Source organism: Lithobates pipiens, unplaced genomic scaffold (genome assembly GCF_037356315.1).
Source record: "Lithobates pipiens isolate NorthernLeopardFrog02 unplaced genomic scaffold, aLitPip1_a1.2 Scaffold_13, whole genome shotgun sequence".
Lineage (NCBI taxonomy): Eukaryota > Metazoa > Chordata > Amphibia > Anura > Ranidae > Lithobates > Lithobates pipiens.
The window spans coordinates 536,501,239-536,514,587 of NW_027507718.1; positions in this window are offsets into that span (position 1 = coordinate 536,501,239).

Consider the following 13,349-nt stretch of genomic DNA (forward strand, 5'->3'; position numbering starts at 1 on the left):
AGGAATCCGATGAGCGGAAGGTCCATTTTAGGGTGGACCTCCGCTTTAAGTCTATTCTGGCCCCACACTTGGTAGAGGTTTTTAACAGTTGCCTTGCTGAGGGGGTGCTTTCCCCTTCCATGAGGCACTCGGCTGTGATTCTTGTTTCAAAGGGTAAAGATCCTTCAATGATTGAGAATTGGCGCCCCATCAGCCTTCTTAATGTCGATAGAAAGATACTGGCAAAGATATTTTTCTGGCGCCTATCGTCAGTAGCAGAGTCTTTGCTTTCTCGCCATCAGCAATGTTCGGTCCAGGGTAGAAGCACCTTCACAGCGGTTTTAGCTGTCCGGGAGGCCTTGGAGCGGTGCAGGGCTGCAGGCTGGGAAAGTATTTGCTGACATTGGATCAGGCAAAGGCTTTTGATCGTGTTAACCATGAGTACCTGCGGTTGCTCCTTAGTAAGTACGGTCTGCCGGGTGGTTTTATCGATTGGTTAAAGGTCTTGTATAAGGGGGCAGAAGCTTTCCTCTTGTTAATGGTTGGGTTGGGCAGTCCTTTGAGGTTGGCGCCGGGGTGCGCCAGGGTTGTCCTCTGAGTCCCCTGCTCTATGTGTTTGCAATCGACCCCTTCATCAGGAGGCTAGAGAGCGGCATGTTGTGTGGGGTGCCAGTGGGGCTCCCGGGTGAGCCACCTTTGAGGGTTGTTGCCTATGCGGACGATGTGTCGGTGATTGTCACTGGGGCAGATGAAGCAGAGGAGGTGGTCTCTCTGACATCACGGTATTCTGAAGCATCAGGCTCCAAGATCAATCAGGAAAAGAGTGAAGTTTTCTGGATGGGAAAGGAAGGTGAGGGGTTTGGTCTCCCGGACACCTTTCCAGTGCCCCAGGAAAGAATTAAGATTCTAGGCATTGAATTTGGACCCGGCGATTATGGCCTCAAAAACTGGGAAGGCAGACTGGAAATTGCCAATACTAAGGTGGTCAGCTGGAAGAGATGGAAGTTATCTCTGAGGGAAAGGGTTGATCTGATTAAGACTTATCTGATTCCGATCTTCTTGTATGTCAGCTTTGTCTGCATCTTGCCAGTGTCTCTCTATGCTAGGGTCAGTAGTGTGTTCTTCCAGATGCTGTGGGGGAACAGACTGAACCTCATCAAGAAGAATGCCCCCTATCTATCCAGGAGGGAGGGTGGCTTAGGTATGGTCAACCCAGTTCTTTTTTTTCGCTGCTATTTCTCAAGTTTAACATTGGTAATATGCTTGCAGTGGAACCTCCTGGATGGGTAGGCATATTTAGATCTTGGTTTTAGGCCTTTTCTACAACTTGGGGAAGAAGGCGGCCAAGTGAAGAATCTCAGGGGTCATCGTGGTCAGCTACCAGCCTAGAGGTCAGGAGGGTCACATTGAGTGTGAGAAGCCGGGAGGGTCACATCCATTCCCTTCCCCACTCCTCCCCTTTCCTTCTTCCATTCCCGCTCCTCCCCTCTCTTCCCTTCTTCCATTCCCCGCTCCTCCATTCCCCACTCCTCCCCTCTCCATCTTCCATTCCCCACTCCCCCCTTTCCTTCTTCCATTCCCCGCACCTCCCCTCTCTTCCCCTTCTTCCATTCCCCACTCCTTCCCTCTCCATCTTCCATTCCCCGCTCCCCCCTTTCCTTCTTCCATTCCCCGCTCCTCCCCTCTCTTCCCTTCTTCCATTCCCCACTCCTCCCCTCTCCATCTTCCATTCCCCACTCCCCCCTTTCCTTCTTCCATTCCCCGCACCTCCCCTCTCTTCCCTTCTTCCATTCCCCACTCCTTCCCTCTCCATCTTCCATTCCCCGCTCTCCCCTTTCCTTCTTCCATTCCCCGCTCCTCCCCTCTCTTCCCCTTCTTCCATTCCCCGCTCCTCCCCTCTCTTCCCCTTCTTCCATTCCCCACTCCTCCCCTCTCTTCCCCTTCTTCCATTCCCCGCTCCTCCCCTCTCTTCCCCTTCTTCCATTCCCCACTCCTCCCTCTCCATCTTCCATTCCCCGCTCCCCCCTTTCCTTCTTCCATTCCCCGCACCTCCCCTCTCTTCCCCTTCTTCCATTCCCCACTCCTTCCCTCTCCATCTTCCATTCCCCGCTCCCCCCTTTCCTTCTTCCATTCCCCGCTCCTCCCCTCTCTTCCCCTTCTTCCATTCCCCGCTCCTCCCCTCTCTTCCCCTTCTTCCATTCCCCGCTCCTCCCCTCTCTTCCCCTTCTTCCATTCCCCACTCCTCCCCTTTCCTTCTTCCATTCCCCGCTCCTCCCCTCTCTTCCCCTTCTTCCATTCCCCACTCCTTCCCCTCTCCATCTTCCATTCCCCGCTCCCCCTTTCCTTCTTCCATTCCCCGCTCCTCCCCTCTCTTCCCCTTCTTCCATTCCCCGCTCCTCCCTCTCTTCCCCTTCTTCCATTCCCCACTCCTCCCCTTTCCTTCTTCCATTCCCCGCTCCTCCCCTCTCTTCCCCTTCTTCCATTCCCCACTCCTTCCCTCTCCATCTTCCATTCCCCGCTCCCCCCTTTCCTTCTTCCATTCCCCGCTCCTCCCCTCTCTTCCCTTCTTCCATTCCCCGCTCCTCCCCTCTCTTCCCCTTCTTCCATTCCCCGCTCCTCCCCTCTCTTCCCCTTCTTCCATTCCCCACTCCTTCCCTCTCCATCTTCCATTCCCCGCTCCCCCCTTTCCTTCTTCCATTCCCCGCTCCTCCCCTCTCTTCCCCTTCTTCCATTCCCCGCTCCTCCCCTCTCTTCCCTTCTTCCATTCCCCGCTCCTCCCCTCTCTTCCCCTTCTTCCATTCCCCACTCCTTCCCTCTCCATCTTCCATTCCCCGCTCCCCCCTTTCCTTCTTCATTCCCCGCTCCTCCCCTCTCTTTCCCCTTCTTCCATTCCCCGCTCCTCCCCTCTCTTCCCCTTCTTCCATTCCCCGCTCCTCCCCTCTCTTCCCCTTCTTCCATTCCCCACTCCTTCCCTCTCCATCTTCCATTCCCCCGCCTCCCCCCTTTCCTTCTTCCATTCCCCGCTCCTCCCCTCTCTTCCCCTTCTTCCATTCCCCGCTCCTCCCCTCTCTTCCCCTTCTTCCATTCCCCGCTCCTCCCCTCTCTTCCCCTTCTTCCATTCCCGCTCCTCCCCTCTCTTCCCCTTCTTCCATTCCCCAATCCTCCTCTCTCCATCTTCCATTCCCCCGCTCCCCCCTTTCCTTCTTCCATTTCCCCGCACCTCCCCTCTCTTCCCCTTCTTCCATTCCCCCGCTCCTCTCCTCTCCATCTTCCATTCCCCGCTCCCCCCTTTCCTTCTTCCATTCCCCGCACCTCCCCTCTCTTCCCCTTCTTCCATTCCCCCGCTCCTCTCCTCTCCATCTTCCATTCCCCGCTCCTCTCCTTTTCTTCTTCCTTTCCCCGCTTTTCCCTTTTCCTTCTTCTATTGCCTGCTCCTCCTCTCTCTTCCATTCCCCACTCCTCCTATCTCCTTTTTTCATTCCCCACTCCTCCCCTCTCCTTTTTCCATTCCCCACTCCTCCCCTCTCCTTTTTCCATTCCCCACTCCTCCCCTCTCATTTTTCCATTCCCCGCTCCTCTCCTCTCCTTCCTCCGTTCCCCGCTCCTCCCCTCTATTCCCCTTCTTCCATTCCCCACTCCTTCCCTCTCTTCACCTTCTTCCATTCCAAGCTCCTCCCCTCTCTTCCCCTTTTTCCATTCCCCCCCTCCTCACCTCTCTTCCCCTTCTTCCATTCCTCGCTCCTCCCCACTTCTTCCTCCATTCCCTGCTCCTCCTCTCTCTTCCCCTTCTTACATTCCCCCGCTCCTCTCCTCTCTTTCCCTTCTTCCATTCCCCGCTCCTCCCCTCTTTCCCTTCTTCCATTCCCCACTCCTCCCCCTCTCTTCCCCTTCTTCCATTCCCCGCTCCTCCCCCTCTCTTTCCCTTCTTCCGTTCCCCACTCCTCCCCTCTCTTCCCTTTCCTCCATTCCCCGCTCCTCCCCTCTCTTCCTCTTCTTCAATTCCCAGGTTCTCCCCTCTCCTTCCTCCATTCCTCGCTCCTCCCCTTTCCTTCTTCCATTCCCTGCTCCTCCCCTCTCTTCCCCTTCTTCCATTCCCCACTCCTCCCCTCTCTTCCCCTTCTAGCATTCCCCGCTCCTCCCCTCTCTTCCCCTTCTAGCATTCCCCGCTCCTCCCCTCTCTTTCCCTTCTTCCGTTCCCCACTCCTCCCCTCTCTTCCCTTTCTTCCATTCCCCACTCCTCCCCTCTCTTCCCTTTCTTGCATTCCCCGCTCCTCCCCTCTCTTCCTCTTCTTCTTTTCTGCACTCCTCCCTTCTCTTCCCCTTCTTCAATTCCCAGGTTCTCCCCTCTCCTTCCTCCATTCCTCGCTCCTCCCCTTTCCTTCTTCCATTCCCCACTCCTCCCCTCTCTTCCTCTTCTTCCTTTCTGCACTCCTCCCTTCTCTTCCCCTTCTTCCATTCCCCGCTCCTCCCCTCTCATCCCTTTCTTCCATTCCCCACTCCTCCCCTCTCCTTCATCCATTATCTGCTCCTCCCCTCTCTTCCCCTTCTTCCTTTCGCTGCTCCTCCACTCTCTTCCCCTTCATCCATTCCCCGATCCTCCCCTCTCCTTTTTCCATTTCCAGTGTGAGAGGCTGGGAGGATCACATCGAGTGTGAGAGGTTGCTGAAGGTTTTGGATGGAAGGTTATGTCATCTGATGACAGAAATATGGTATAAAGACTCTGAATCCAATAGTCATCTGATGGTGGGATTGGACAATGAAGTCACCTGATGATAGGATTGGGGAGGAGCGGGGAATGGAAGGAGGAAGGGGGAGGAGTGGGGAATGAAAGGAGAGGAGAGGAACAGAGAATGGAAAAAGGGGAGGGGAAGAGCGGGGAATGGAAGAAACGGAGGGGAGGATCAGGGAATGGAAGAAGGGGAAGAGAGGGGAGGAGTGGGGAATGGAAGGAGGAAGGGGAGGAGTGGGAAATGGAAGGAGAGGAGAGGAACAGAGAATGGAAGAAGGGGAGGGGAAGAGCGGGGAATGGAAGAAACGGAGGGGAGGATCAGGGAATGGAAGAAGGCGAGGGGAGGAGCGAGGAATGGAAGAAAGGGAGGGGAGGAGCGGGGAATGGAAGAAGGGGAAGAGAGGGGAGGAGTGGGGAATGGAAGAAAGGGAGGGGAGGAGCGGGGAATGGAAGAAGGCGAGGGGAGGAGCGAGGAATGGAAGAAGGAGAGGGAGGAGCGGGGAATGGAAGAAGGAGAGGGGAGGAGCGGGAATGGAAGAAGGAGAGGGGAGGAGCGGGGAATGGAAGAAGGAGAGGGGAGGAGCGGGGAATGAAAGAAGGAGAGGAGAGGAGCGAGGAATGGAAGAAGGAGAGGGGAGGAGCGGGGAATGGAAGAAGGGGAAGAGAGGGGAGGAGCGAGGAATGTAAGAAGGAGAGGGGAGGAGCAGGGGAATGGAAGAAGGGGAAGAGAGGGGAGGAGTGGGGAATGGAAGAAGGGGAGGGGAGGATCAGGGAATGGAAGAAGGGGAAGAGAGGGGAGGAGTGGGGAATGGAAGAAAGGGAGGGGAGGAGCGGGGGAATGGAAGAAGGCGAGGGGGAGGAGCGAGGAATGGAAGAAGGAGAGGGGAGGGCAGGAATGGAAGAAGGAGAGGAGCGGGGAATGGAAGAAGGTGAGGGGAGGAGCGGGGAATGGAAGAAGGAGAGGGGAGGAGCGAGGAATGGAAGAAGGAGAGGGGAGGAGCGGGGAATGGAAGAAGGGGAAGAGAGGGGAGGAGCGAGGAATGTAAGAAGGAGAGGGGAGGAGCAGGGGAATGGAAGAAGGGGAAGAGAGGGGAAGAGCGGGGAATGGAAGAAGGAGAGGGAAGGATCGGGGAATGGAAGAAGGAGAGGGGAGGAGCGAGGAATGGAAGAAGGAGAGGGGAGGAGCGGGGGAATGGAAGAAGGAGAGGAGAGGAGCGGGGAATGGAAGAAGGGGAAGGGAGAGAGCGAGGAATGGAAGAAGGAGAGGGGAGGAGAGAGGAATGGAAGAAGGAGAGGGAGGAGCAGGGAATGGGAAGAAGGGGATGAGAGGGGAGGAGCGGGAATGGAAGAAAGGGAGGGGAGGAGCGGGGAATGGAAGAAGGAGAGGGAGGAGCGGGGAATGGAAGAAGGAGAGGAGCAGAGAATGGAAGAAGGAGAGGGGAGGAGCGAGGAATAGAAGAAGGAGAGGGGAGGAGCGAGGAATGGAAGAAGGAGAGGGGAGGAGCGGGGAATGGAAGAAGGGGAAGAGAGGGGAGGAGCGGGGAATGGAAGAAAGGGAGGGGAGGAGCGAGGAATGGAAGACGGGGGAAGAGAGGGGAGGATCGAGGAATGGAAGAAGGAGAGGGGAGGAGCGGGGAATGGAAGAAGGAGAGGGGTGGAGCGGGGAATGGAAGAAGGAGAGGGGAAGAGCGATGAATGGAAAAAGGAGAGGGGAAGAGCGAGGAATGGAAGAAGGAGAGGGGAGGAGCGGGGAATGGAAGACGGGGAAGAGAGGGAGGAGCGAGGAATGGAAGAAGGAGAGGGGAGGAGCGGGGAATGGAAGATGGAGAGGGGAGGAGCGAGGAATGGAAGACGGGGAAGAGAGGGGAGGAGCGAGGAATGGAAGAAGGAGAGGGGAGGAGCGGGGAATGGAAGAAGGAGAGGGGAGGAGCGGGGAATGGAAGAAGGAGAGGGGAGGAGCGGGAATGGAAGAAGGAGAGGGGAGGAGCGGGGAATGGAAGAAGGAGAGGGGAGGAGCGGGGAATGAAAGAAGGAGAGGAGAGGAGCGAGGAATGGAAGAAGGAGAGGGGAGGAGCGGGGAATGGAAGAAGGGGAAGAGAGGGGAGGAGCGAGGAATGTAAGAAGGAGAGGGGAGGAGCAGGGGAATGGAAGAAGGGGAAGAGAGGGGAGGAGTGGGGAATGGAAGAAGGGGAGGGGAGGATCAGGGAATGGAAGAAGGGGAAGAGAGGGGAGGAGTGGGGAATGGAAGAAAGGGAGGGGAGGAGCGGGGAATGGAAGAAGGCGAGGGGAGGAGCGAGGAATGGAAGAAGGAGAGGGGAGGAGCAGGGAATGGAAGAAGGAGAGGAGCGGGGAATGGAAGAAGGAGAGGGGAGGAGCGAGGAATGGAAGAAGGAGAGGGGAGGAGCGGGGAATGGAAGAAGGGGAAGAGAGGGGAGGAGCGAGGAATGTAAGAAGGAGAGGGGAGGAGCAGGGGAATGGAAGAAGGGGAAGAGAGGGGAAGAGCGGGGAATGGAAGAAGGAGAGGGAAGGATCGGGGAATGGAAGAAGGAGAGGGGAGGAGCGGGGAATGGAAGAAGGAGAGGAGAGGAGCGGGGAATGGAAGAAGGGGAAGAGAGGAGCGAGGAATGGAAGAAGGAGAGGGGAGGAGAGAGGAAAGGAAGAAGGAGAGGGGAGGAGCAGGGAATGGAAGAAGGGGATGAGAGGGGAGGAGCGGGGAATGGAAGAAAGGGAGGGGAGGAGCGGGGAATGGAAGAAGGAGAGGGGAGGAGCGGGGAATGGAAGAAGGAGAGGAGAGGAGCAGAGAATGGAAGAAGGAGAGGGGAGGAGCGAGGAATAGAAGAAGGAGAGGGGAGGAGCGAGGAATGGAAGAAGGAGAGGGGAGGAGCGGGGAATGGAAGAAGGGAAGAGAGGGGAGGAGCGGGGAATGGAAGAAAGGGAGGGGAGGAGCGAGGAATGGAAGACGGGAAGAGAGGGGAGGAGCGAGGAATGGAAGAAGGAGAGGGGAGGAGCGGGGAATGGAAGAAGGAGAGGGGAGGAGCGGGGAATGGAAGAAGGAGAGGGGAAGAGCGATGAATGGAAAAAGGAGAGGGGAAGAGCGAGGAATGGAAGAAGGAGAGGGGAGGAGCGGGGAATGGAAGACGGGGAAGAGAGGGGAGGAGCGAGGAATGGAAGAAGGAGAGGAGAGGAGCGGGGAATGGAAGATGGAGAGGGGAGGAGCGAGGAATGGAAGACGGGGAAGAGAGGGGAGGAGCGAGGAATGGAAGAAGGAGAGGGGAGGAGCGGGAATGGAAGAAGGAGAGGGGAGGAGCGGGAATGGAAGAAGGAGAGGGGAGGAGCGGGAATGGAAGAAGGAGAGGGGAGGAGCGCGGAATGGAAGACGGGGAAGAGAGGGAGGAGCGAGGAATGGAAGAAGGAGAGGGGAGGAGCGGGGAATGGAAGATGGAGAGGGGAGGAGCGAGGAATGGAAGAAGGAGAGGGGAGGAGCGGGGAATGGAAGAAGGAGAGGGAGGAGCGGGAATGGAAGAAGGAGAGGGGAGGAGGCGGGAATGGAAGAAGGAGAGGGGAGGAGCGGGGGAATGGAAGAAGGAGAGGGGAGGAGCGGGGAATGAAAGAAGGAGAGGAGAGGAGCGAGGAATGGAAGAAGGAGAGGGGAGGAGCGGGGAATGGAAGAAGGGGAAGAGAGGGGAGGAGCGAGGAATGTAAGAAGGAGAGGGGAGGAGCAGGGAATGGAAGAAGGGGAAGAGAGGGGAGGAGTGGGGAATGGAAGAAGGGGAGGGGAGGATCAGGGAATGGAAGAAGGGGAAGAGAGGGGAGGAGTGGGGAATGGAAGAAAGGGAGGGGAGGAGCGGGGAATGGAAGAAGGCGAGGGGAGGAGCGAGGAATGGAAGAAGGAGAGGGGAGGAGCAGGGAATGGAAGAAGGAGAGGAGCGGGGAATGGAAGAAGGAGAGGGGAGGAGCGAGGAATGGAAGAAGGAGAGGGGAGGAGCGGGGAATGGAAGAAGGGGAAGAGAGGGGAGGAGCGAGGAATGTAAGAAGGAGAGGGGAGGAGCAGGGGAATGGAAGAAGGGGAAGAGAGGGGAAGAGCGGGAATGGAAGAAGGAGAGGGAAGGATCGGGGAATGGAAGAAGGAGAGGGGAGGAGCGGGGAATGGAAGAAGGAGAGGAGAGGAGCGGGGAATGGAAGAAGGGGAAGAGAGGAGCGAGGAATGGAAGAAGGAGAGGGAGGAGAGAGGAAAGGAAGAAGGAGAGGGGAGGAGCAGGAATGGAAGAAGGGGATGAGAGGGGAGGAGCGGGGAATGGAAGAAAGGGAGGGGAGGAGCGGGGATGGAAGAAGGAGAGGGGAGGAGCGGGGAATGGAAGAAGGAGAGGAGAGGAGCAGAGAATGGAAGAAGGAGAGGGGAGGAGCGAGGAATAGAAGAAGGAGAGGGGAGGAGCGAGGAATGGAAGAAGGAGAGGGGAGGAGCGGGGAATGGAAGAAGGGGAAGAGAGGGGAGGAGCGGGGAATGGAAGAAAGGGAGGGGAGGAGCGAGGAATGGAAGACGGGGAAGAGAGGGGAGGAGCGAGGAATGGAAGAAGGAGAGGGGAGGAGCGGGGAATGGAAGAAGGAGAGGGGAGGAGCGGGGAATGGAAGAAGGAGAGGGGAAGAGCGATGAATGGAAAAAGGAGAGGGGAAGAGCGAGGAATGGAAGAAGGAGAGGGGAGGAGCGGGGAATGGAAGACGGGGGAAGAGAGGGGAGGAGCGAGGAATGGAAGAAGGAGAGGAGAGGAGCGGGGAATGGAAGATGGAGAGGGGAGGAGCGAGGAATGGAAGACGGGGAAGAGAGGGGAGGAGCGAGGAATGGAAGAAGGAGAGGGGAGGAGCGGGGAATGGAAGAAGGAGAGGGGAGGAGCGGGAATGGAAGAAGGAGAGGGGAGGAGCGGGAATGGAAGAAGGAGAGGGGAGGAGCGGGGAATGGAAGACGGGGAAGAGAGGGGAGGAGCGAGGAATGGAAGAAGGAGAGGGGAGGAGCGGGAATGGAAGATGGAGAGGGGAGGAGCGAGGAATGGAAGACGGGGAAGAGAGGTAGAGGAGCGAGGAATGGAAGAAGGAGAGGGGAGGAGCGGGGAATGGAAGAAGGAGAGGGGAGGAGCGGGGAATGGAAGAAGGGGAAGAGAGGGGAGGAGCGGGGAATGGAAGAAAGGGAGGGGAGGAGCGAGGAATGGAAGACGGGGAAGAGAGGGGAGGAGCGAGGAATGGAAGAAGGAGAGGGAGGAGCGGGGAATGGAAGAAGGAGAGGGGAGGAGCGGGGAATGGAAGAAGGAGAGGGGAGGAGCGAGGAATGGAAAAAGGAGAGGGGAAGAGCGAGGAATGAAAGAAGGAGAGGGGAGGAGCGGGAATGGAAGAAGGAGAGGGGAGGAGCGGGGAATGGAAGATGGGGAAGAGAGGGGAGGAGCGAGGAATGGAAGAAGGAGAGGGGAGGAGCGGGGAATGGAAGATGGAGAGGGGAGGAGCGAGGAATGGAAGAAGGAGAGGGGAGGAGCGGGGAATGGAAGAAGGAGAGGGGAGGAGCGGGGAATGGAAGAAGGAGAGGGGAGGAGCGAGGAATGGAAGAAGGAGAGGGGAAGAGCGAGGAATGGAAGAAGGAGAGGGGAGGAGCGGGGAATGGAAGAAGGAGAGGGGAGGAGCGGGGAATGGAAGAAGGAGAGGGGAGGAGCGGGGAATGGAAGAAGGAGAGGGAGGAGCGAGGAATGGAAGACGGGGAAGAGAGGGGAGGAGCGAGGAATGGAAGAAGGAGAGGGGAGGAGCGGGGGAATGGAAGAAGGAGAGGGGAGGAGCGAGGAATGGAAGAAGGAGAGGGGAAGAGCGAGGAATGGAAGAAGGAGAGGGGAGGAGCGGGAATGGAAGAAGGAAAGGGGAGGAGCGGTAATGGAAGAAGGAGAAGGGAGGAGCGGGGAATGGAAGACGGGGAAGAGAGGGGAGGAGCGAGGAATGGAAGAAGGAGAGGGGAGGAGCGGGGAATGGAAGATGGAGAGGGGAGGAGCGAGGAATGGAAGATGGAGAGGGAGGAGCGAGGAATGGAAGAAGGAGAGGGGAGGAGCGGGGAATGGAAGAAGGAGAGGGGAGGAGCGGGGAATGGAAGAAGGAGAGGGGAGAGCGAGGAATGGAAGAAGAAGAGGGGAAGGAGCGGGGAATGGAAGAAGGAGAGGAGAGGAGCGAGGAATGGAAGAAGGAGAGGGGAGGAGCGGGGAATGGAAGAAGGAGAGGGGAGGAGCGGGGAATGGAAGATGGAGAGGGGAGGAGCGGGGAATGGAAGAAGGAGAGGAGTGGGGAATGGAAGAAGGGAGGGGGGAGTAGGGAATGGAAGAAGGAGAGGGGAGGAGCGGGGAATGGAAGAAGGAGAGGAGTGGGGAATGGAAGAAGGAGAGGAGTGGGGAATGAAAGAAGGGGAGGGGAGGAGCGGGGAATGGAAGAAAGGGAGGGGAGGAGCGGGGAATGGAAGAAGGAGAGGGAGGAGCGGGGAATGGAAGAAGGAGAGGAGTGAGGAATGGAAGAAGGAGAGGGGAGGAGCGGGGAATGGAAGAAGGAGAGGGAGAAGCAGGGAATAGAAGAAGGAGAGGGGAGGAGCGAGGAATGGAAGACGGGGAAGAGAGGGGAGGAGCGAGGAATGGAAGAAGGAGAGGGGAGGGCGGGGAATGGAAGAAGGAGAGGGGAGGAGCGGGGAATGGAAGAAGGAGAGGGGAGGAGCGAGGAATGGAAGAAGGAGAGGAGAAGAGCGAGGAATGGAAGAAGGAGAGGGGAGGAGCGGGGAATGGAAGACGGGGAAGAGAGGGGAGGAGCGAGGAATGGAAGAAGGAGAGGGGAGGAGCGGGGAATGGAAGATGGAGAGGGGAGGAGCGAGGAATGGAAGATGGAGAGGGGAGGAGCGAGGAATGGAAGAAGGAGAGGGGAGGAGCGGGGAATGGAAGAAGGAGAGGGGAGGAGCGGGGAATGGAAGAAGGAGAGGGAGGAGCGGGAATGGAAGAAGGAGAGGGGAGGAGCAGGGAATGGAAAGATGGAGAGGGGAGGAGCGGGGAATGGAAGAAGGAGAGGAGTGGGGAATGGGAAGAAGGGGAGGGGGGGAGTAGGGAATGGAAGAAGGAGAGGGGAGGAAGCGGGAATGGAAGAAGGAGAGGAGTGGGGAATGGAAGAAGGGGAGGGGGGGAGTAGGGAATGGAAGAAGGAGAGGGGAGGAGCGGGGAATGGAAAGAAGGAGAGGATTGGGGAATGAAAGAAGGGGAGGGGAGGAGCGGGGAATGGAAGAAAGGGAGGGGGAGGAGCGGGGAATGGAAGAAGGAGAGAGGAGGAGCGGGAATGGAAGAAGGAGAGGAGTGGGGAATGGAAGAAGGGGGAGGGGGGAGTAGGGAATGGAAGAAGGAGAGGGGAGGAGCGGGGAATGGAAGAAGGAGAGGTGGGGAATGGAAGAAGGAGAGGAGTGGGGAATGAAAGAAGGGGAGGGGAGGAGTAGGGAATGGAAGAAGGAGAGGGGAGGAGCGAGGAATGGAAGAAGGAGAGGGGAGGAGCGAGGAATGGAAGAAGGAGAGGGGAGAAGGGAAGAATGGAAGAAGGAGAGGGGAGGAGCGGGAATGGAAGAAGGAGAGGAGAGGAGCGAGGAATGGAAGAAGGAGAGGAGGAGGAGCGGGGAATGGGAGAAGGAGAGGAGAGGAGCGAGGAATGGAAGAAGGAGAGGGGAGGAGCGGGGAATGGAAGAAGGAGAGGGGAGGAGCGGGGAATGGAAGAAGGAGAGGGGAGGAGCGAGGAATGGAAGAAGGAGAGGGGAAGAGCGAGGAATGGAAGAAGAAGAGGGGAAGAGCGGGGAATGGAAGAAGGAGAGGAGAGGAGCAAGGAATGGAAGAAGGAGAGGGAGGAGCGGGGAATGGAAGAAGGAGAGGGGAGGAGGGGGGAAAGGAGGGGAGATGGAGAGGGGAGGAGCGGGGAAGGAAGAAGGAGAGGGAGTGGGGAATGGAAGAAGGAGAGGGGAGGAGCGGGGAATGGAAGAAGGAGAGGAGTGGGGAATGGAAGAAGGAGAGGAGTGGGGAATGAAAGAAGGGGAGGGGAGGAGCGGGGAATGGAAGAAAGGGAGGGGAGGAGCGGGGAATGGAAGAAGGAGAGGGGAGGAGCGGGAATGGAAGAAGGAGAGGAGTGGGGAATGGAAGAAGGGGAGGGGGGGAGTAGGGAATGGAAGAAGGAGAGGGGAGGAGCGAGGAATGGAAGAAGGAGAGGAGTGGGGAATGGAAGAAGGAGAGGAGTGGGGAATGAAAGAAGGGGAGGGGAGGAGTAGGGAATGGAAGAAGGAGAGGGGAGGAGCGGTGAATGGAAGAAGGGGAAGAGAGGAGCGGGAATGGAAGAAGGAGAGGGAGGAGTGAGGAATGGAAGAAGGAGAGGAGAGGAACGGGGAATGGAAGAAGGAGAGGGGAGGAGCGGGGAATGGAAGAAGGAAGAGGGAGGAGAGGAGCGGGGAATGGAAGAAGGAGAGGGGAGGAGCGGGGAATGGAAGAAGGAGAGGGGAGGAGCGGGGAATGGAAGAAGGCGAGGGGAGGAGCGAGGATGGAAGAAGGCGAGGGAGGAGCGAGGAATGGAAGAAGGAGAGGGGAGGAGCAGGGAATGGAAGAAGGAGAGGAGAGGA